This window comes from Chlamydotis macqueenii, chromosome 6, assembly GCF_036417535.1.
Source record: "Chlamydotis macqueenii isolate bChlMac1 chromosome 6, bChlMac1.mat, whole genome shotgun sequence".
In the NCBI taxonomy this organism is placed as follows: Eukaryota; Metazoa; Chordata; class Aves; order Otidiformes; family Otididae; genus Chlamydotis; species Chlamydotis macqueenii.
In genome coordinates, this window is record NC_141561.1 from 14,919,260 (window position 1) to 14,941,631 (window position 22,372).

General features: G+C 37.8%; 1 protein-coding gene across 1 annotated transcript in view; it reads left to right on the forward strand.

Annotated features, from left to right (window-relative positions):
- CNTNAP5 (contactin associated protein family member 5) overlaps positions 1-22,372 on the forward strand; it is a 287,941-nt gene that overhangs the window by 208,375 nt on the left and 57,194 nt on the right. The window lies entirely within an intron of this gene.

Below are 22,372 nucleotides of genomic sequence, written 5' to 3' on the forward strand. Positions count from 1 at the left end.
CTTGTGTAGGTAACTCGTGTTTGCTTCTTTGGAATATGTCCTTGATACTTCTGCTGTCACTGGATATTTCTGTTGAGTTTTTGTTGTGAATTTTTTTTTTCCACCCTTGAATGAATTTTTTTTTTCTTTCTTTGAAGTCTAAGGAGCAATTTTGGATTTACACTTATATTATTTTTTTTTTGTTTTAAGAGATCTTTTACAATTTGCCTAGAAAACAAATTTGTGAGTCCAAACTGAATAGATCTACTGTGTTTTAATGACATGGAAAGTACTTTCAATATATAGGAAGCTTGTACCAGGGGTATTAATGAAGAAACATAGGACAGGTAAATGAAATATAAATCTAGACCACAGATTTTAAGCCTGGAATCCAGAAGTCATTGCATGAACTGTTATTGGTAGTGCTGTAAGGAAGTCAGTGCTGTGAACTGATGTTGCAAGATGTTTGCTTAACTTCTGTAATCTGTTGGGTTGGGATTTTTTTTTCCAAAGAACCTCTGGTTTGGAGTAAAGTCAAAGAGATATTTTGCTCAACCTCTGAAACCTGTGGGATGATATAAGTGGTTATAGGTCAGTAATGAAGATACCTTGAATTCAGGGAATTCTGCAGTCCAAATAAGAGTTTGAAAATGGATAGTTTTATAAGACACACGTGTGCCAGAACTAAACATGTCCTAATGATACCTCTGACTTGAGACAGTGTTGTATAAGCTGTTCATACACATAATTCGAAGAAGCAAAGAATTGCACATTTTTTTTCAGGCTATCCTATTCCCTTAATCATGAGCAGAGATAGTATTTTTTCATTTGCAGGATTCAGCATATTGTTAACAATAAATAAATAATGGTAATTAGAAACAAACAACTAATCCATGGCTTGTTATATTAATGGGTCATTTAGCTATGACAGCAACCTGTCCACCATTAAAGAAAGAAAGCAGTATTGCTGTCTGAGCAGAATCATGTGCCTTTTTCCTCATTAGAGCCACAGCAGGGAGTGTGTTCTCATCACACTTCCATTTGTCTGCTTCATTCGGCTGTCCTGCTTTGAGCATCTTGGGCTCCATTAGACTCAAACTGTCTTACTGACATTAAACTAATTTCTCCATCAAATTTGGGTCAGCATGGGGAGTGATGTTTTCTGATTCTGGAGAATGGATGATGTAAATCAGAGCAGTGGAAGAGTTCTCAGCTAACCTCTTCTACCACATGAATGAAGCAACAGTAATTTACATTTCTATTCACATTATCTTTGAGGACAGCAAAGTATTTGGGGTTGTAATCTCTCAGTTTTATATGTGTTTTGGGTTCATTTGACTCCTGTTTTAGATCTGGGGAAAAGAGTATGTGCAAAGCACTTGCTTGAAAATCAGATGGGATGGAGCAAGTGAACGGGATAGATCCCATATGCTTTGATTTTGCTTTAATTGGTCTGACCTATCCAGGAGCACAGAGGTGTTAAGAGGCTATACATGAAAGGAACAATGGCGTAATTTAATTATTTAGTGTAATTAGGAGAAAAGAAAATGGGAGTCAAGTTTTTACTCTTTGAAGATTGAGCTAGACTCGCATTCATTGCTTGTAAATCTTAACTCCAGGAATTTTACTCCCTTTACAGTGTTAAGGTAGCCTATGGGAAATGTATTTTCTATTTTTCAAAGTGTGAAGGCAGAAACAAAGGAAAAGAAACAATGAGGATCAGCTGAAGGGTGTATTTTCAGATTACTTTGTGCTTGGTGTTCAAACAGCAGCAGAACAAGAGCCTTCCCTAAGAGTATTTAGTTCAATGTTTTGCTTATGTGAACTATCTGATGTTAAGAGGAGCATAAAAGTAGCTCTTCTAAATGTCTGTTACTCTCTTTTGTAAAAAAAAAAAAAAACAAACAACCCTCAAAATATAGAGGGTAAGCAAGCATGCTTGGAGAAAACATCTCCAGACCTTTGGGGGAAAAAAAAAAAGTTGTATACTTCTTCCCCTCCCAAGAAGCATCTAAAAGCAGTTGAGAGTTACTTACCTCTCCTCAACCCAGATTGATTTGGGGAGGATCAGATCTGACTGAGGCTTGACAAGTAGCTAGAGAGATGTGGTGACCTGAAAGAAAACAACCCTTTTAAAACTTTTCTTTAGAGAAGCTTTTTTTTTTCCTATCTGTTGGGCCAGAAAGATTGAGAACAAAAATGAAAAAGCTTTTGAGCCTGAATTTGTTCCAAGCCCCTTTGATAGGAGGAAGGCTCAGGCTTTAATGGAAACTGGTTTAGCCAAGGGGTATGTTCCTGCCTGTGCTGTCCAGGACTCAAAGCAACATCAGGAGCCTTCTTACTTTGCTCTCAAGAGCCGAATTCAGAAGTCCCAGAAGAAAACTTTTCTAATGTTTAATAACATTAACATTTAGAAAGGTTAACCAATTAATCTATGCAGTCCTTCTTTAAAGGTAGTTTTCTTACCTCGTTTAGCAGAGAAGAAAATTGAGGCATTGGGCTGCTACTGATGACAATTTCACCTGAAACTGATATGGATCATTAAATCTGTTTGAAAGTACCACCCTAAAACCAATAGCCAAGTTTGTCCAGCCACAAAAAAAGAACTGTAAAAGAGTATTTCCTCCCAGGTGAACATCTCTGTAACGTTTATGTAGGTACCTCTTGTGTCTAGCCCTTGTGCTGGTAGTGGAAGAATGAACATGTCATCTCTTAGAGGTACATTTATTTTTTTTAGTGAACTGATTAACACAGTTACAGTGATTCAGCAAGGAAGGCTTGATTCTGTGAATTGTCATGGACCTACCAAATTACAAGGGAGATAATGGTATATTCAGGTGGCATATAATGGGATGTTTGGTATATTCAGTCAGCTAAGGAGAGAAAGCTGTGCTTCTGCGCTGTAGCCCAGGAATAGTATCACCAGTCTCAAGTATCTCTTAAGAATGCAAATTTCTTTCTCTTCATTTCCCAGGCAGTGTTTGAATTTTGCTTTGCTGCAGTGTTTGATTGTAAAGGGAGAGGTGTAAGACCTACTTTCTTTATTAGACATGTGGATTCTATATGAACAGCCCCATCTTTCTTGTTCCTAGACATTTTAAGGAAAGATAAGCTCCCCCGAGAATCAGCGCAGTGCATTCAGAAAGTGCTAGCTTAGCCGTGATGGCTTGAATGTAAGTATGGGTCTGAACACAGCCAGGTGCAGCCGGCAGGGCTTCGACATAATGTAATCTTCCAAGTATGTCTCCAGTAATGCTCATTCAATGCTAGAATTCATCCCACCGTTAATAGACAGCTGTCCTTACCCACACATACAGGACAGAGACCACTACAACTATTCTGCCTGTTGCCTGGTCATGCCTGTGATGATATGTATATGATGTAGTTGTAAGATATGTGTGCTGTCTTCCTTTGTAAAAGGCAAGAAGGGACTCTGTGTAATTGAGAAACAGCACCCTTGTTTTTGGCAGTGACCTCTATTAGAAGCAGTCTTCCATTTCTAGGATGGGATCCATGTAGTCTTGCTGTAGCTAGCTTACGGTTATGTGTTCAGCCGAAGGTAGATGCAGAAGTTAGATGGTAGAAGTTCTTCCAGGCAGAGAGATATGCAACTGAAGGTGATACTTCTAACTTACTGTAGATATCTTTCTGAACAGGAACTGATCAAAAGGCTTAAATGTTGTATGTTCTCGTGCTTCTGCCTAGTAAACAACATCCTCTCCCAATTCTGCAGTTTTGGTTATTTTATCTATGCTGCTGGGTTTTTTTTGGCAGTTTACAACATTATTTTTACTAAAACAGGAGTTTAGGGAATGTTGGAGTAATAAATGATGCTTTTTTCCCCTCTATGGTTCGGTGCCTTAGTGTTGAGCTTCTGTATGGATTATCTGATATCTACTGGGGATTGAAAATGTGTTGTGACCTTTTCTTAGCCTCAATATTAGGAGGATCTCTCTGTTTTCAGCTTAGGCAGTACATGAAACCTTTAGGAACATATTTTTCAGGCAAATGTAGTTAAAATTTGCCAATGAGTTTATGAGTTATTTGAACAATGGACACACAAACATTCACATAGCATGTTCCAATATGTCTCATTTCTCTAGTAAATCAGATTGAGATTAATATCTAAAACTTGCTAGAATCAGTTCAATTTAGAGACTACTATACTGATTCCGGTGACTTCAAGTATCCTAATGCTAGGAGGAAATCTTAATTTGGACTAAAATGAGATGCAGATGCACTATTTTCTCACCATGCCAGATACGCAAATGTCTATCTGTCTCCTCAGCACAGGAATAAAAACTTAAACAAAATATACAACCTAAACTCAACTGAACTTCATCAGTACTCATCAGTCTTTCACAGATCTTTGGACACATGCTGCGGTGCTAGATTTCTTTCAAGTCAATGCTTGCCTGTTTCATGTGCTGCATCTTTCTTTATCCAGGATGCTTAGTTCCATGTCCCCCTTCCTTATATTTTTGGTTTGGCAAAAAAGTTTAAAATGACCTGTCATTACAACATGTAATGATTCCAATACATTAACATCAACACCACATGAAAAGTGCTTAGTCTGCGATGAGTAGTCATTTTCTATCCTTCTTTTTGTTCAGGCTGCCTCATCCAATGCGATCAAAATGTTGGTGGTAGCACTTGTTGGTAGGAAATAAAAGATGATAACAATTCCTGGCTCTTCTTTTTCTCAATTTTGTATCACTGAACCTGATTAAGGTCTGACAGGTTTGTTTTACTGATGAATCCAAGCCTATGATGGGATGTTTTTAAAAGTGAGTAGAGATGTGAAAAGTGGTACTGAAGAAAAAGTAACGTAAATTACATGGTATGTTTATTTAAATACTAACTTTTTGTTTAGCTGCTTATTCAAAAGGTCAGTGCAATCCATCAAATTGTCTATTGAAGTAGATAGAGTGCTCTTTTTTTGGGAAAGTATGTGTTTATGTAGTTATCTGCAGATAGGTTAGGAGGAAAAGAAGAGTAAAGATTGAGTGTAATTAACTTATTGGGATAGATGCATCATTGTCATGCCTGGTGCAAGTTAGCATTGGTTATTATTTTCCCCATTGAGCTAAAAGCATTCTGTACATTAGCATTTCTTTACCTTCCATTGTAACCATTATTTCAAGCTCTCAGATTTTATTCAGATGAAACTATTTTGATGTGTGGCAGACATTTGAGGCCTGTTCCTCTGAGAGAGATCTTAATGACTGAACGCTAGCATTACAGCAGAGGGTGGGGTTGTAGGACGAGTTGTCTTCTGCTGAAGTAGAGTCTGTTTCAGCTCCCTTTGGCTTTTTCTCTGGCTATGGAAAGTCAATTTTGCCTGTTTGTTTTGCCATTTTATCATCTATTGCTGAGGGTCCTCCTGGCAGTGAGCATTTCACAGGTTCTGTTTTGGGATCCTGTTTCCCGGAGCCTCCAAATTGAAAGCAGCTTTCTAGGTCACTTTCTTCCCAGTGCACATTTGTGTTCTGGATTCAGACAAAGAGATTCAGTGTTGCATTTTGTTTACTGCCTCTATGAGACAGGCTAGGGCCACCAGTCAATCTGCAGAACATTAGAAGTACCTACTTAATAGAGGCAGAATTTTATTGAGTGAATAATTACATCCTATTACTGCTGAAGTAATCACCTTAGATACAACCGATGCCTCCAGAGGGAGGTATGTTCTTTCCAAAATGTCACCCTGGACAATTCATTTTACTTCCATACAAAGCTCCAGAATCTGTCTGGCCACATTGTACTACAGGTTGTCATGTTTTCAGAGGATGAAATTTATGTTCCATGAAATATGCCATTGCCAAAATTAATAGGTAAATGAACAAAGTGAAACAGACCATTAGAACCATTGTAATATTGTAGTTGCTGGATTGTGGCACAAAAGCAGAAGCTAATGGGTAAACATAATTGTATTATAGTGACAGGAGCTATCAATGTATAGTACACAACTGTGGTTACACAATGGAAAGCAGTCAACCGTTATGAAATATGACTTAGCAGGCAGGCCAGTTGCAGGTAATCTTGCTTAGAACAATACTTTCCTTGGCTAGTTTCTTTTAGCTGATTGAAAATGATAAAAGGCAGCTATTTCTTTCCTTTCCTACTGGAATTTCATTTCGATTTCACTTTGGTAATTTTCATAATCCTTTTTAATATTTTTCTGGACCACAATACTGAGATTTTTCTGTTTGCAGAAATGTTCTTGAGGCATGGACAGATTGTTCATGAATATTCATGCAAATAGGAATTCAGCCAAAGATCTTCAGAGTAAGTGTTCACTCTAACACCTTGAAGTCTTTTTGATGCCCTTGTCTTTATTTCTGCTCTAAAACAGTGCTTCGTAATTTTAACTGTACACTCAAACAATATCTAATCAAGATAAACAGTTCATATACTGAACTGTGTTTGCATAACATGATTAAAAAGCTCTGAATAGCTAACATAATCGTAATGTTCTATTAATGGACTGCTCAAGAGAAGCTACAGTATTGAATGATTCAACTGAAACAATACAAAGATCAAAGATATGCAGGATCAGTTCCATTGGATTCTGTGTATTTATAGTGATTTAGGCAAGTGACATAGTGGATTAACTCCTTAGTTACTGTATTGTTCATTAAATTCCACCTTAGTGTAAAACAAATGCAAAACACAGAAACATTGTAAAAATTCAGATATGTAGAGAAGCTAACAAGGTCATCCATAGCTTGTTTATGCAGTATTTGCAATCAGAGTCTAAACATTTCAGCACTGTTGGATTGTAAAAGCCAGTGCTGTGTTCCTGTGGTAGAATAGGCAGGTATACGCTACACAATTGAAACGGAGGTGGGTGGAGAAGCGTCTTTTAAGCCTGGTTACTGAAGTGGTGCAATATAAATTAGAACACCATCTCTGGCCATTTTTCAGAGCCAGGAAAGGGATTGATGCAGGAGCTTCTTCAGATTGCTGTGCCACTCAAGAGTTTACCCATGCAGGAGGACTTTGTTAGTGACTGACTAAAATTGATTCAGAGCTGCTTCATTTTGCTAAACTGGGTGAAAGTGGTTCGAGTACAGGAGACAGTTGGGTGCTCAACTGTTGCTTTCTCTGTCAGAAGTTTTCACTCCATGCATATGCAAAAAAAAAAATCAGTTACTTTGGTCTTCACTGAGCAACATCTTTTGCAGGAATATATAGTGGGGAATTGAGTCCTAGTAATATGTTACAGGGAAGACTGAAATGGTTCAGAGCTAGCCTGGGCAACAGCCAGCATGGCTAATTGCATCCTGGGATGGCAAGCCAGCCAAGGGTTTCTCTGCACAGCAAAATGAAACTCTATAGAAGTACCTGAGCTAATTTAGATAATGGAATTCAATACATCTGTTTTAGCATACCTTTCAACAGCATATAACTATTTTCACTGAGTAGTATGTGAATTTGTATAGCTCCTAACACCTACCTAGTATGTTATTTGCACTTGGGTTTTGACCTGACACTAATTTTTACTGAATAGACACACTTGATTACTTTCACCCACAGAAAAAACCAGCACAGCCAACTGAGGTTCCAAATACAGAGGTAAATACTGAAATTTTAGTCCTCGAAGTCCTGCTTCCATTTATCGAGAGGATGCTGTTTTATTGTTATACCAAGCTACTTGATGTGAGATATTGCTCTGATGAGTGTAACCCATGACAAAATAGTGAAAACTTGAATGCACTAAATGCAGAATTAGGAGACTAGTTGAGTGATAAAATATTGCCTAACCTAATGAAAAGACATTACCCTTAAATAATGGACCACATCATAGATTTAATTATCCCAAGGCAAGGTACTAGGTGCTTCATGCAGACAAGGTCAATTACCTTATCCAGAAGAGCTTGTTTGAAGTGTATTATGAATAATTCACAGACATAGAAATTAGCGTTGAAAAAGTGTCCCAGCTATAATGTGTTGAAAGCATTCAATTTCATTTTTAATGTATTTAAGATAACACCCAAAGGACAATTATGACTGCTTAACTGTAAGACTACTTAAATGACAAGAAATGACAATTGTGTGGTCAAATTCACATTTATGCATTATGCAGAGGGAAGCATCATCGTTGTGGCATAATCATATCTGGCCAAAAGAAACTGATTTCAGACCTCATCTTGTAGTTTTAAATGCTAAATAAAATTTGATCAAGGATGAATTAATTTATGAACCTTTCTCAATAGAGAAGGAAGACAGTTGTTGCTGTACTGGCTTTGTTTATTTTATTTATTTGGAGCTTGCTTTTTTTTTTTTTTTTTTTTTTTTGGCTTTCTGGTGTGAAAATGAAGGTCCACAGCAATTTACTAACTTATCTGATTTTGGAGAGTCTGACAAACTCGAATCTGGAACCAGAACATTTAATTTTCCGTCTTTAATCAGGAGGCCAGTCTTCTGCTGTAAGCACTAAGTGATGTTGTTTCTAAAACAATATTGTTCCAGTCTTGGACTGTTTAGCATTAGAGTTAAAATGATGACAGTAGCCATGGTAGCAAAATGAATACTCACTTGACATGTAGTGACCTTAGGTGTGAATTAGAAATGTAATAAACCTGTAAGTCTAGGGAATAACATGCTTTCTCAGCATATTTTGATTCCACAGGCAAAACAATAACCTTAGCTTTCTCTCTTTGACTTTGCAATAAGTGGTAACGGCCAAGGGAAATCCCTTGGGGGCTGCAGTTTTCTAAGATGTCTGGCAAGAAGATGGCTAATTCATCAGGTACTTCAGCTTAAGTGTCTAAATGTAATAGTGACATTTCATGGCCTTTGAGTTTACCTGCTTTATTTGTTTCAAAGGGAGAGTTCAGCAGAATTTTAGAGGGTGCTATAGAATCACGTATCTAATGAGGCGTACAGGTGGCCTAATCCTATTTCCATTCACGTCAATGTCAAGAATCCCATTTCGTTCAGCAGGAGCAGGCCTGGGATCACTGGCACTTTCAAAAGATGATTTGAGTAAAGTGGAATAAAAATTTGACACAATGTCCGTTTATATAGCAAGCCGCTAACGTAAGTGATGAAGCAGAAAACAGCCATAGAGAGAGAGGAAAGAAAACTTTCATTAAAGCAAATATACTGAAAAATAGAAAACATGGGAGTTGAGTTTTTTGCTATTCTCTGTTATCTATCTTTTCTCCAAGGATCGATTCTCAAAAAAAAAAAAGCTTAAAAATTCCCTTTTTTCCCCCTTCACATAATTGTTGGCCTCCACCCCAGTGGTTTCTGGGAGGACTTGATAAAGACTAATCTGAGCCTAAGAGACCTGCTAGCTGATGTACTTATTTGCATGCATGAATGTGAACAGATGTTTACATAGTAGTGTTAAGTAGACCAGCTGTTTGGGAGTTTTTTATTTAAAAAAATATTTTTACTTAAAAGTAAAGCTGTACGGTTAAAACCTTTACTCATAATGTGGAAGAGAAAAGAAGCTCAAATTCAGACAATACTTTTCTTCCTGTATTAGGGGGTTACTTCCTTTGCACACATCAGTTTTCTGTATCTCTGAATTTACGGCGTAATACAGCTACATCTTACCTGAATCTCTGGGCTTCTGCACGATGTCTTGACCAGTAACATGTGAGTGGAAGAAAATACACAACACAGCATCAGCATTCGAAATCTCATTTGTCTGAGGGTAAGGGAAGGGGGAAAAAAGCAACACTGAGATGAGGGGAGGGGCAGAAAATTGTCACTTTTCTTTACAAGAGGTTGCATGTTGCTGATTGTTTCTGCATGAAATAATGAAATGTTCTAAAATGAAGCATACCTCAGGGTAATGTTTACCTTTGCATTTATTCTGTTCTTCAGATGTGAGAAAAAAACATGATCCTTAGGAGTGTATTACAGCCATAAATGTGTAACATATTAATTCCTTAACATAAATCTACGTGGAAAAGCTTCCATTATGGAGGTGTGCACATGCATGCAGGTGCATGTATAGACAGAAGTTGGAGGGAGGATCTCTCATAGTAGTTTGCCCCTCAGGTATTCCAATTTTGTCCAGTCTGGAACTAGCTCTAGAATACGAGTCTTGGATCTGATCTTGTCTGTGACTTCATTTCCTCTGACCCCTGTCCCCCTGGGGCTCCATATCTTGAAAAGAGAGCAAGTAAATGATGTAGACAGTTAAATGGAAGTGCTTGAGCTCAGTTACTTTTTGCATAGCTTTTGGAGAACTCTAACTACATATGTTAATGCGTACCTTGCCAAAACTTTACACCAGTCTTAGAGAGGCTTACTTGCCTTAGTTGTATTGTTTCCACCCACGCATCACTGCGTGAGGGAGATGCCTACATCTCTCCAAACCAGTAGTAGACAGGATTTGTAGTAGGTTATACGTGTCTTGAGGAAGGTATGTTCAATTAAGGAGCATTACCTTTGGAAGGAAAGATGCTGATGTATGTGATGATCTTGTGGCATTTTGATTCACAGCCCTGATCCAGCCCACAAGAAAGTTTTATCTTTCATTAGCTGTGGTGAAGCTTCTATAGTAAAAAGTTATGTTATGCATAAAGATGTTGTCTTACTTCATGAAGCTTGTAGGTTGGCTGAATGGTGGTTCTTTCTCTTTCCATTAAATACAGAAGGCACATAGCTATATTTATCTCAGTTAAGTGCTGAAAATTAGATGCAATGAACACTATATTAATTACTGTGAAAATAAGGACTGTAACCTTGTTGACTGTATATTCCATGGGAAGAAAGAAAACAAAAAAAAATATTTTATTTGCTCACTGAAGCCTATGGGATCCTTACAAGTGATGTGGCAACTGGAGTTCTATCAGGAGTCAAGAGTTGTACTCCAGTACAGCCAAGAAATCAATGAATGAGGTCAGGTCATCTGCTGCTGGATTGAGATAAGATGCCCTGATCTTGCCCAGAGGGCAAGAAGTGCTGTATCTGGAAACTGTTAAGCTTTGTGGCTGACTCTTATATTGGACGTATGCTGATCTGTTTTCCAGGGCCACTGATGTGCCCAGCCCTACTCTGCAGTGTGTGTGCATGCATGCTTGATGGGAGGAGGAGTCTGTGTTTCCACACAGTTCTATTCAGTGTTTGGAGAAAGAGGAAGGATTGGTGGCATCTTGTTGTTGCATGATTGTCATTCTTCTGCAGCCTTTGCTTGATCCAGTATTCACTGCAGTGGAAAAGCTACAGCTGAGTTCTTCCTTCTGCTCCAGGAGCAGAAAACTGTCTCTTGAGCTGAATAATAATCTCTGTTAGTGACAGTAGAGCTATGGAGCATCACTAGGCAGTTCATATTCTACCCAGTACAGTCTGTAAATGAATGTATATACACTCTCATGCATATATCTTTGTTTGCTACAGTTGTATAGAGAGATATACAGGAACCTGAGACCAATTAAATAGCAAAAGCTAAATAGAAGATCCATTTGAAAGATGTAAACTCATTGCTAACAGGGCAAAGAAAAGAGCTGCAAATTGATTAAGCTGTTCCACAGAGAAGACAGATTGTTGTCATCCTGACCTTTAAAGCTGGTCAGGATATATACATAGGAGCATCTTCTGAGTACAGTATTCTGTGAATTTTTTCATTTGTATTCTCTTGTTTTTCTCCTTACACCCTGGCTTGGAGCCAGTTCATTTCATGGTCTTGCTTATACATATGTTCTGCTACAGCTGCATTTTTCCAAAGTGCCCAATTTCACAGCACTCCAGCCTTCCTTAGGATGACAAATGATGCCCCTGCTGCTCTGACCAACAGAACTGTAATTGCAGCCGCAGACAGGGACAGCTGAACCAACGCCATGCTGCAGTTTGGGTATATCCTTAAGTTGAAACTTGACTGCTTTTGTATATTGTAGTCGAGTTTCCAGTTCCACCACTTAAGGCATTTACTACTGACATTAATTGTAACATTGAGGAAAGCAGAATTGCTCAGCAGTTGAAAGCAGTGTCAAATCAGCAGTTATTTATTTACCATTGCTCTGTAATGTGTTGTAACACATCAGACCATAAAGAAGTTTAATGAGTTGCAGTAATGCTTGTAGCCTCTTGGAGACACTGGGATGCAGTTCCATGAGTTTTTTTTGACAAAGCCCTTAAAACTGGACTTTCTCCACTGCTGTGCTGTGTATCCAGATGTGTGCTGTTATGATCATAATAAGTACGACTGAATGTTGTCTTTTGCCGACTAACACGTTTTGGGAGCAAAAAATAAACAATCCAGTTCAACTGGCTCTGCGAGATTCCAGTTCAGTAGGGATGTGACAGAAGAGTAGGAGGAGAGGCTAAGAGCATGGTTTTTACTCTCTTTGTCCATGCTGCCTTGTTGGCTCATAATTAGCATAACATTTGGCAATGTGCCTGGATTATTCTCTAACTCTTTTCTGGGTTCATTTCATTTTTTGGTTGTTTACAATGCTTGTCTTTTAGAGTACAGCAAATATGTTGCATACTCTCCACAGCGACTTTTTCAGCTATTTCGTATAAATTTAAACATACTGCTTTTTTGCCCTTTTTTTTTTTTAAAAAAAAAAAACAAAACCAAACAACCTCTAGCTTTTTATATAAAGCTACATGGGGAATGATAGTAGATTTCCTTCTTATTGAAGATGTTCATTTACCCAACTAATTTTACAGGGAACTTGAGATGTTCACATCTCATTTTCTGAAGGACTGTTTCGGAACCAGAAGCAGTATTCCAATAATATCTGTGAGTGCTATTATAATTTTTAAGAAAATCCCTTCATTTATTTAATTAAGGATTGCAGCTTCAAAGTGATTAACAATATGTTATTACCTCTTCCAATTTACATTCCATTAATATTGTTTTTCTATTTTTATTCGGGTTCAGAAATTCAGCATATTTACTGAAGATATTTTCTGATTTCTTTAAGATCAATCTAAGCTATGAAATCCAGTAGTTATTATCAGCTACTTATAGGAACCAGCTAGTGGTTACACTTCAAAAAGGCAGTCTGTGGAAATGACATTGTCCCAATGACTTTCTCATCAGATTCACTTTGTGTAAATAGATGTTATTCTCTAACTGTCAGCTGTGTTAACCTGGGAGCTGAAAGACAAGGTGTGTTCTCGTTGCTTCATGAATCAATATTGCTAATATTCTCTATACTCAAATCTAGTTTTTATTATTCCTAGAAGCTGCCATTGCAAGTACAATGGGAACAAAATTAATCTGTCTTTTGTGGAGGGTTGTCAAATCAGAAGGCAGTCTATTTCAGTCACTAGGGACTGTATTGGTGCAATGTGAGCAGGAGGGAAAAAGTAATAATAAGGATACTTTTCTCATTATTAATGCTGGTAGCTAAAACTGCATATACAGGAAACAGTTCTGTTGAGTAAGGTAATTCCATTTTTACTCAGACACTTTTCAAAATAAAGCAAAGGGAGAAGAACTGTTATTAGTGTATGTAGTTTCTCCCAAAGGACCAAGCAAAGATTGCTTTCCACAGCATGTTTTTCTGTAACTTATCCAGTCTCCTATTAAATGTCCCAAATGTCCCCATTTTCTCTATTTTATTTTTCTAGTCTATCCAATTGCATTTTGCTGTGGGCATGATCCAGCAAACCTTCCATGGGTTCCTGCAAGAATCGGATTAAACCTTGTATTAGTACCTCTTGACTTTACTCCAGTTGACTTGGGTCCATAAACTTGAGCAACCTTGTCTGAATTATCCCCTGGCTTCCTGACTACTATTAGGCCAGACTGTAGACCTGGAGTTTTGTGGACTCTCTTGATGAAGGGCTCAGGCTGATAGGCAGGTGAGAGTACATGAGCCTAGCAGCTATGCAGAGCTGGGGGCTTTGCTGTACAGCTCCATCGTTGCACCACATTGAGTGCACAAGGTGCGAAGTGCTGCAGGTAGGATCCCTCTGTTACCCTTCATCCATGCCCTATCGCAAGATCTTGAGCTGTTATGATGGATCTTTCAAGAATAAATGGATCAAATATGTAATTAATGTTCTGTGTTTACCCCCTTTAAAAATAGATCCTTTAGGCCTTTATTTCTTTCGCTGCATACCCGCAGATGGTGCTTTTACCTGTCCCAGTGACAGCCACAGTTTGTCTAAGGAATTCTTACAACTGGAATCTGTTTCAGAACAGCTTGAAGTGAGAGGCTGGACTAGACAGTCTCTACAGGTCCTCTGCAGCCTCAACTATTCTGTCCTCCTGTGAACAGCCTGATGCTTGGTGAGTGCAAATCAGCACAACTACTCTGGTTTTGCTGGAGCCAGATACCTTTATACCAGTTGCTGGATCTGGCCATTCGATCCAAGGAAAATAATAGTGAATGAATGAGCTGCAAAGTGTTGCTTCCTGGCAGTCTTTCCTGGGACAGCTGGTCATAATGTATTTTTTACAGTTCTGTAAAAGCTGTTGTCTCATTTCAACGTTTCCATGAATAATAGTTTAATACTAAGTTTTCTTGTGATTAAATGATTGGTTTACAGTTTGATGCACCACTCATAATCTTTGACACTTCAACTATTCCCCTCTGTCCTCTGCAATGTTATGTCTAGGCTCTGAAATTGCTTTCCTCTATCAAAACTGAAATAACATTTAAGAAAAAAACCACTGTGATAAGCTGCTTCTTTCACTTTACAGTAGTTTATAAGGTGCATTAGTTCAGTAATCTCTCTTTACCCTGTACCCCTTTCGCATCCAGTACAGAACACTTGAAAAAGAAAGCTCGTCTCCCCCATGTTTTCTTCCAGTCCATGTGGTATGTGGTGATCTAAAACCAGACTGTCTCAACTGGTGAGCTCGTAAGATAACGTGGGCAAGACTGCAGTAGGACCTTTGAGAGATTGGGCTGTGTTACTAGCCGCATACATGTCACTCCTGTTGTCTTCCTCAAGCTCTAGAGAGCCACTGAGGAGCATTGATCTGCTGCAGATACAGAGAACCACAGGTCTCAATCACATGAACCTTCAGTAGCCCATGGCATTTTCACAAGAACTGGAATGACATAATATGGTTTATCTTCTGTTTATTAATCCAGTAATTCAGCACTTGTTACTCTTTAACTAACTATTTTTATACTTATGCAGAAGAATTGATTAAGAATGAAAGACCATTGTCCTGGGTGGTGTATCGAGCCACTGCAGGAGATGGCCTTCCAGTGGAAATGGATGAGATGCTACTGGTGGAAGAGGATGAGAATGAACAGATAAGAGCTGAATGAGCAGTGTGAGGGCTACAAATGATGGCATCATCTTATTGCTATTACTCTTCCTGGCTATACCTATGACATAGGAAAAATAGTCCAAACATCTGCTGAGCAGGACCTGCTTCTCCCAGGGCAGGGTTATGCTGGAGCCCACTGTGACTTATTTGTGGTCGTTGTTCACTTGCAGTTGAATCCAGGCCACCGATGGGTTTCTGGTCCCAGCACAGAGTAAAGATGTCGCAGGACATGCATCAAGGTCATAGGCCTATCCATTAAGTCAATGCAGGGCTTGTTTTTCTGGATTTACCTGGAGGAATTATGTTAAACAGAGAAAATGGGAAAGGAAAAGGAGTTGAAAGCAAGAGGGACAGATTTGAAGTTAAACTGGGCTGGAATGCAGGAGATAAAGGGAATAAGTTTTTTGTTTGTTTGTTTGTTTCAACAGTGTTGGATGGATATCCATCTTCACCAAAACTCCTGAAAATGGGGCTGATATTTTATCTGTTTTGTCATTTATCCCTAAAAGCTTCTTCTCTGCATTTTTGGTTTTGAGTTGGGTTGTTGTTGTTGTTGCTTTTTATTCCTAACCTGGATGCCTTCAGCTGTTCCCTTAGTTTCTGTTGCTGGCTGGAGTCCCACTTGCATCTTTCAGGAAACTTGTCACTTGGCCAGAAATTTATTGAGAAAACAACCCAGCCTGAGCTGGCAAAGGAGAATGCAAGTACTCACAATCCTTCTTTGGCCTTCAGCAGAGACATTCACGAGGCATAAAATTTTAGTTTGAATGTAGATTCAGTCTTCCTCAGCATATAAAATGTTTGGGTCTGAAATAATTATGCTCATCCTCAAATCTGTCTCTTAAAGGGTTGATGATGATTTTGCTTTTCCTGAAGCACTGTTAGCGTGTGATGGCACAACTCTGCCATTGCAGCTCAGCAGTTCTGCTCATTAGCCTCATGTTAAATCTAGAAGAAGCAAAGGTCCATGTTTATTTACCTTCTCTCTGCCCATTCTCATCTGTGAGAATATCTTAACAACTCCAGGAAGAACAGAGCACACAGTGCTCCAGAGGGAGATGCAGTTCCTCTGCTTAAGAGGAAGAGATGCAGACAAATGCTGCTGCATTTTTTTTTCCTTTTCTTTTTCAAGCAGTTACTTCAGCCTGAGACTCTGTGTGAAAGCAGTGCACCTTGGCAGCAAAGCTGAAAAATGAGAAAGAAAATGCCAGCAAAGTACTGCCTTTCCTTCCCCTTTTCCTAACCACACTTAACAAAGTCATTTTAAAATGAGGGACAGACTGTGACTAAGTAAATTTGCTCAGGGAGCAGGTCCACTGACATTGGCAGGAATACTTCACTTTTGGATAGCTGCTCTGAATAAGGGTTACAGGATCTGACCAGAAGCTGAAATAAAATTCAGTGCAAATCTTAGTAACACTGACCAGCAGTGTTGCTATGTAGTACAGAACGGCATCTGTCTTGCTGCAGTGCTTGACCAGCCATGACTTCCAATGCAATCGTGTTTGTTGTCTCTGAAAATTAGGGTAGTGGTATGTGGGTTACACTTTGAAGAAAGAAAAAGGACAATGAAACTGATTTGCACAGCTGGCATGGGGAAGGTTTTGGGTAAAAGGGAGGAAGTGTAGATGGTCATTATGGCTGTACTGAAAAGAGAAGAGCCAGGCATGACAGGTATGTCTCCACATGAAAGCAGAGAAGTATGGTAGAAAAACAACTGGACGATTTGGTGGCTCACTCAGTGAATAATGTTCAAAGAAACCATGTCATTGGGGGTTCTCATTTTTTCTCTTATATTCCATGTATTCATTTTGTCTAAGATAAGCTGATCTTGAGTTAAAAACAGGATTTTGTTTGTAAAGCACAGAGAGCCTGCCACTTCAGAGGGCGGATGTTGCGTCCCTCTGGCTGGGCAGAATCATGAGACCCTCACTGGGGATTGTAAAGCAAAAAGCAACTTTTTTCACTGTTAAATCTCAGCATCAGCTTCAAAGAATGGGTAGCACATACTGGTTAATGTAGCACAGCCTGAGTTCACTCCGTTTTGTGTTATTAGTGTATTCTACCAGAGCTGTGAGCTGTCACTTAAACCAATGCAGATTCTGAGTCATTAACACCATAGACCTCTTCACTGAACAAACAGCCTCTAAGAATATGTTAATTCTGTGTTATCCACTAAATACTAAATATTTCTCTAATTTGTGCATAATTTTGTCCATAATTACTATAAACACTTTTTTATTTGGTTTATCAAAGGTGCATTTTTTTTTCTGTTGAAAAGGCTGGAGGGAAATAATTTGGTTTTACTTCAATTTAATGTTTAAAATTCTGATAACGAAGGCTAAAAAAATGTTGTGATGGAAAAAATTCAAGCATGGGAAAATAAGACCTTTGTAAACTCTTACAAAAATATTGTCACAGTTTTCCCTTATTCTCACTTTTATCCTTTTCTCAATTTTTTCAAGAGATTTAAAAAAATGGATTAGCTGAGATAATAACTTGTACTCTGGATTGGCCTCTGGATTCAGTTATTCAGGCTGAAATTGCTTCATATACATATGTGTGTGTATTTATAAAGATACATATATGTATATAAAAAAAATCTGCTAACTGCTTGTTTCATGTAATGTTCAATGTATCAGGTGACCCATTTGTAGGATTTGATATTATTGAAGTGGTTATTGCAAACAGATATTTCAAATTTTTTAGTAGTTAAAAGCAAAGAATTGACTTTGCTTTATACAATTCTACAATCAATATTTTCCCAGTTTTCACTGTCTCTTGATATATGAATCCTTCCTTTTATGAGAAAACTGCATAGATGTAAATTAATGTACATTTTCATCAATCAGATGTGTAGATGTAAGGTTTAAGAAATTCGGTTCTGCTTAACTCAATTTGATTTTGGAGAAAAAAACAAACATGAAGACTGCCAAGAGAATGCTATTTCAATGTAATAGAATTTCAGTGTTTCAACAGAGAGATACAAAGAAATTTACTTACTGTGGTAATGGAAAAGACCTTTAACTGACCTGTTTAAATAACTTGGGTACCCCAAAAGCCTTACCTGTGTTAGGAGTATGTAATTGCTGGGTCAGACTTTAGGTTTATACAGAACAGGAGTTTAACAAGGGATCCAGTTTATCTTGTTATTTCCATAATTAGGTTTTTGTTTGTTGCAATAACAAGAATCACTTGGCAAATCATGCAGACAAATCTTGACAAATATTTTAAATATAATACTGTTAAAAATGCATGGCTTTATTTTAACTCATGCTATATAAACATAAAAGCCAGTGCTAAGACTTTCTGCCTATGTAAAGGTAAACTGAGTCCACAGAAGTTGCTTGGGATTTACATACATAGTAATTTAGTCCTAAATGCTGTTGCAATATGCTGCTTCTCCCCCTCCTCCAGCTTCTGAGTGCCTATACAAATAATTTTTGAAAAAATTATCTGCCACTTAAAACATGAGAAAGACTGAAACCTTTAAAAATAACTTGCATTGCTAGCAATGTCAATGCCTTCTAACATAGAAAATGAGAGAACTATCAGTACAAGGGAGATTTAAAAGGACAGATATTTTCTTGTAAGCTGATAGAGTAAGTGTTCAGCCATTCTTGTCACTAGAAGAGCCAGATACGCATTGCAGGTGAATTTGAGCTCAATCTGCCTCTCCTTCTAAGGATCATTGGAAACAACCTCCATGTGTCTGCTATTCTCTTCATAGTCCTCAGCCTCTCTGCTTTTGAACTGTCCAGTCTGCACCAGTCTTGTTTCTGCTGAAACAGATTTCATACAGAGAACTAATAACGAACAGTTTAGTTAAGCACATTGATAGAGCAGGTACTGGAGATCTGCTGAAGAGCTGACACTTGAAAGGAACTCACTATCCGTGCCTTGCTGGATGGAGAAAAACTGCGTTCTTGTCTACATGTTTCAGTATTGCATATGCCAGGGTTTCCAAAGTCTTACTTGGCTATTTGGATACAAAGAACCAGCCTATGGAGACAGGTCAACTGACAATGAGACCCCTTATTCTTTCCTTTCAGAAGACCTATGCCAAGCTTGCTTTCTGCAGCCTGTGCCTGGCAATGTGAACAAGCAGCAGTACTTGGTTTGATACAAAATTGTCTGTCTGCTCAGTTCTTTTATTCAATACCGTATTAAATTATGGTAAAAACAGTGATGTAAGTATCACAGCTGTTTGTAGAGCCTTCTGGACAGCATAATCACAGAAAGGATTATTGCCCTCTGCAGGGGGAAAAAAAAAAATTGCCATTTTTGAGGATTTTGTTATCAAAATTAAAACCTTCCAAAGGCAGCTTGAGCAATAGAGGGAGAAATCACTTGAAAGAAACTGACTAGTCTCTAGTTCTTTTACTGGTGAATTCAGTCAATTGGGGCTTGTTTACTTTGCTTGCTTTGGGATTTCTTTCACACATTCTCCTGCAGAGCCATAGTATAAAGTTGAAAGACAACCTTAATAAATATAGTATAGCGGATTTTTTTCAATTCTAAATAGATAAAAATGCATGGAAAATAATACTTTTATTTGTGCAGTAGACTTTTGACTACCTTTTTGACTAAATAATGTATTACTAGGTACTATGTAAGCACAGAATGAAGAATTAGTAGTACTTCTTATTAAATGAATCTTTAGCTTAGAAATTTTAAAGTGGAATTCTACTGACCATTAGTTTTTTGGGGGTCTTGTTAACTTCTTGATTAATGTTATGGATTTAGTCTCTGGCTTTGCCACAGAAAGGAGATTAATTCCTTTTGAGGTGGTGGAGAATTGATAATGCTTTGAAAAAAAATGATAATGCCATGATTACACAAGTTAAGATATTGCAACAAATCTACAGACTTAGAAGAAAGTATATTAATCAACATCTATTGGCCAAACTCAATCTCAATGCAAGGCATCTTCCAGTCCTGCCAAGGTATAACAGTGTAAACTTTCTGGAAAGAACCCAGGGATGGATTGATTGGCATTGCTAGTGAAATCTTGCATTACTTCAGCATTACAGGTGTATGACACACAATATATGTTTCAGTAATTCCTAAACACTTTGGACGTTGTTGAAGTACTTCACATTTAAGAGCTTTTCTGAATAGCTTTGTGATTACTCAGGTGTTAAAAATTAAGCATGTGGAAGAGTTTTGCAGAATCAAGGCATAATTTTCCTTAATATTACAATTGATTTCTAAGGGACTAGTTAAGGAGAAAGAATTTACTCATTTTGAGGAAAGGGTGTCAGAGCTGTGCCTAATAAATAGAATTTTTGAAAAAACACTGGGTTTTTTATAGTCTGTTCCCTTGACAATCTAAGATTGTTCCTTATAATGTGGAATGCTCTGGTTTTTAGCACTTTATTTAATTTAGTCATAAATGAGTCAAACTGTGGTGCTTCTACCACTTCCCCAGTCTGTACTGTAGATCTGAATGTGTATGTGTTTGCTTGATATTGCTTGATAAAACAAATAACAGATCTCGAAAAGACATCAGAAAACTATTCATTCTTAATTCCCGTGAATGATTGCTTATTTCACTGTTATGTTTAAGTATACAATGATTTCTGCCGAAAGATTCTAAGACACAGGTTGAATTTGATTAACGAATACCATTATTTGCTGATGGTCTGAAGGATTTATCTTTATCTAAATATTTTTTTCCAGAACAGGCACTCTTAAAATTAGATTAAGCACTTCTGTATAATATCTGTTTCAACTCCTAGACAAATTACCCTTTTATTCAATTAACATTACTATTTCAAGCTTTACCGAGTAATTTCCCAAGAATATATTATAGACCTGTTTCACTGGCCACAGCAATCAACTTCTGCAAGAAAATCAGCTGAAAAGAAAGAAAAACTGAATGTGTTGACAATAATACGAGATCTAAAATGAGTGTGCGCGGTTTTTTTTGTAAGATGAATCCTTAGATATTCTTGAATTGTACTTTTCTAATGAGTACCACTGGGTATTAATCAAACTTGTCATGTCTTAATTGTTGGTATCATGAGAATGGAGTTGCTCTTCCTTATTTTATTTTCCTTTTTTCATGAATTTACAGTTCAGCAGTCTAAGCTTAGAAGAAAACAAATATGAATTAATTTTGCCAAGCGATTCTAAAACTTATTTTAATTAGTCCCTTACACTCTACAGTTAACCTTGATTGCATTTCATATTTTAGACTTTCTTGCTTTGTGTGATGAGGAATACTCCCTACTAATAATGTTAGTAGAGCAGAAGAAGAAATGGATACATTTTTCCACATTAGCAGGGCAGTTTATTTTTCCAAGCTCTTTTGATCAAAAAGCCTTGATATGTCAGTTTTGCTTAATTTTGCCATCTACCTGTATGTGTAACTGATTACATTTCTTGATTTAAGGATTAAGAAGTCAATGAAAAAGTTATCCGAGCTGGAAGACAAAGTTAGTCTTAGCAAAATGTTAATCCATGGATTTCATTACATCTGAATCTGCCTACTGTACCTGACTATTAATATTTAATGCTGAATGGATAATGGATTATGAAATGTAAACAAAAACTATCTTGGTTTATATAAATACATAGATCTTAGAGCACCTAGACAATAATTTCGCAGAGACAAATTAATTCCCAAGTAGGGAAATCTTCACCACTTATCTCCTACCTGGGTCCTTAATCTAGGATGTTTTCATATCTTACAGAGCTTTGCGTTTGCAGATTCTACCCTTGGAGAGCACATTAAAATCCCTAGTCCTGCTCTCTTAGAAACCGATAGAAATTTTCATCTTGGTTTTGAGAGGAACTGTGTTAAGCCCATAGTACTAAGTCAGTTTGCGTGTTATTTCTGAAGATTTTTACTCTCTCTATATGAGTCTTAAGGTAAAAAATCCCGATCTAAGAGCCAGAGTCTCCTTCATAATAGGTAGACTCTGCAAGAGGTCCTTGACCAGTACTGGGTGGTTCAAGACAGCTCTGAAGCGTGAGTCATGGCAGGTGAATTGTTTTCAGATTTCTTCAGTGATCAGATCTCCCCTTTAGCTTCACACAAAAACACTGGACACAGCGGGTGCAGACAGTGGTGTTGGATTCGCACTTCAAAAGTCTTTGCAGCTGAAATGCACCAAGGTTCTCATGAGTGATTGGCACATGAGCCCTATGGGGAAAACATCTGCTCCTCAAACCAAAAGGGAT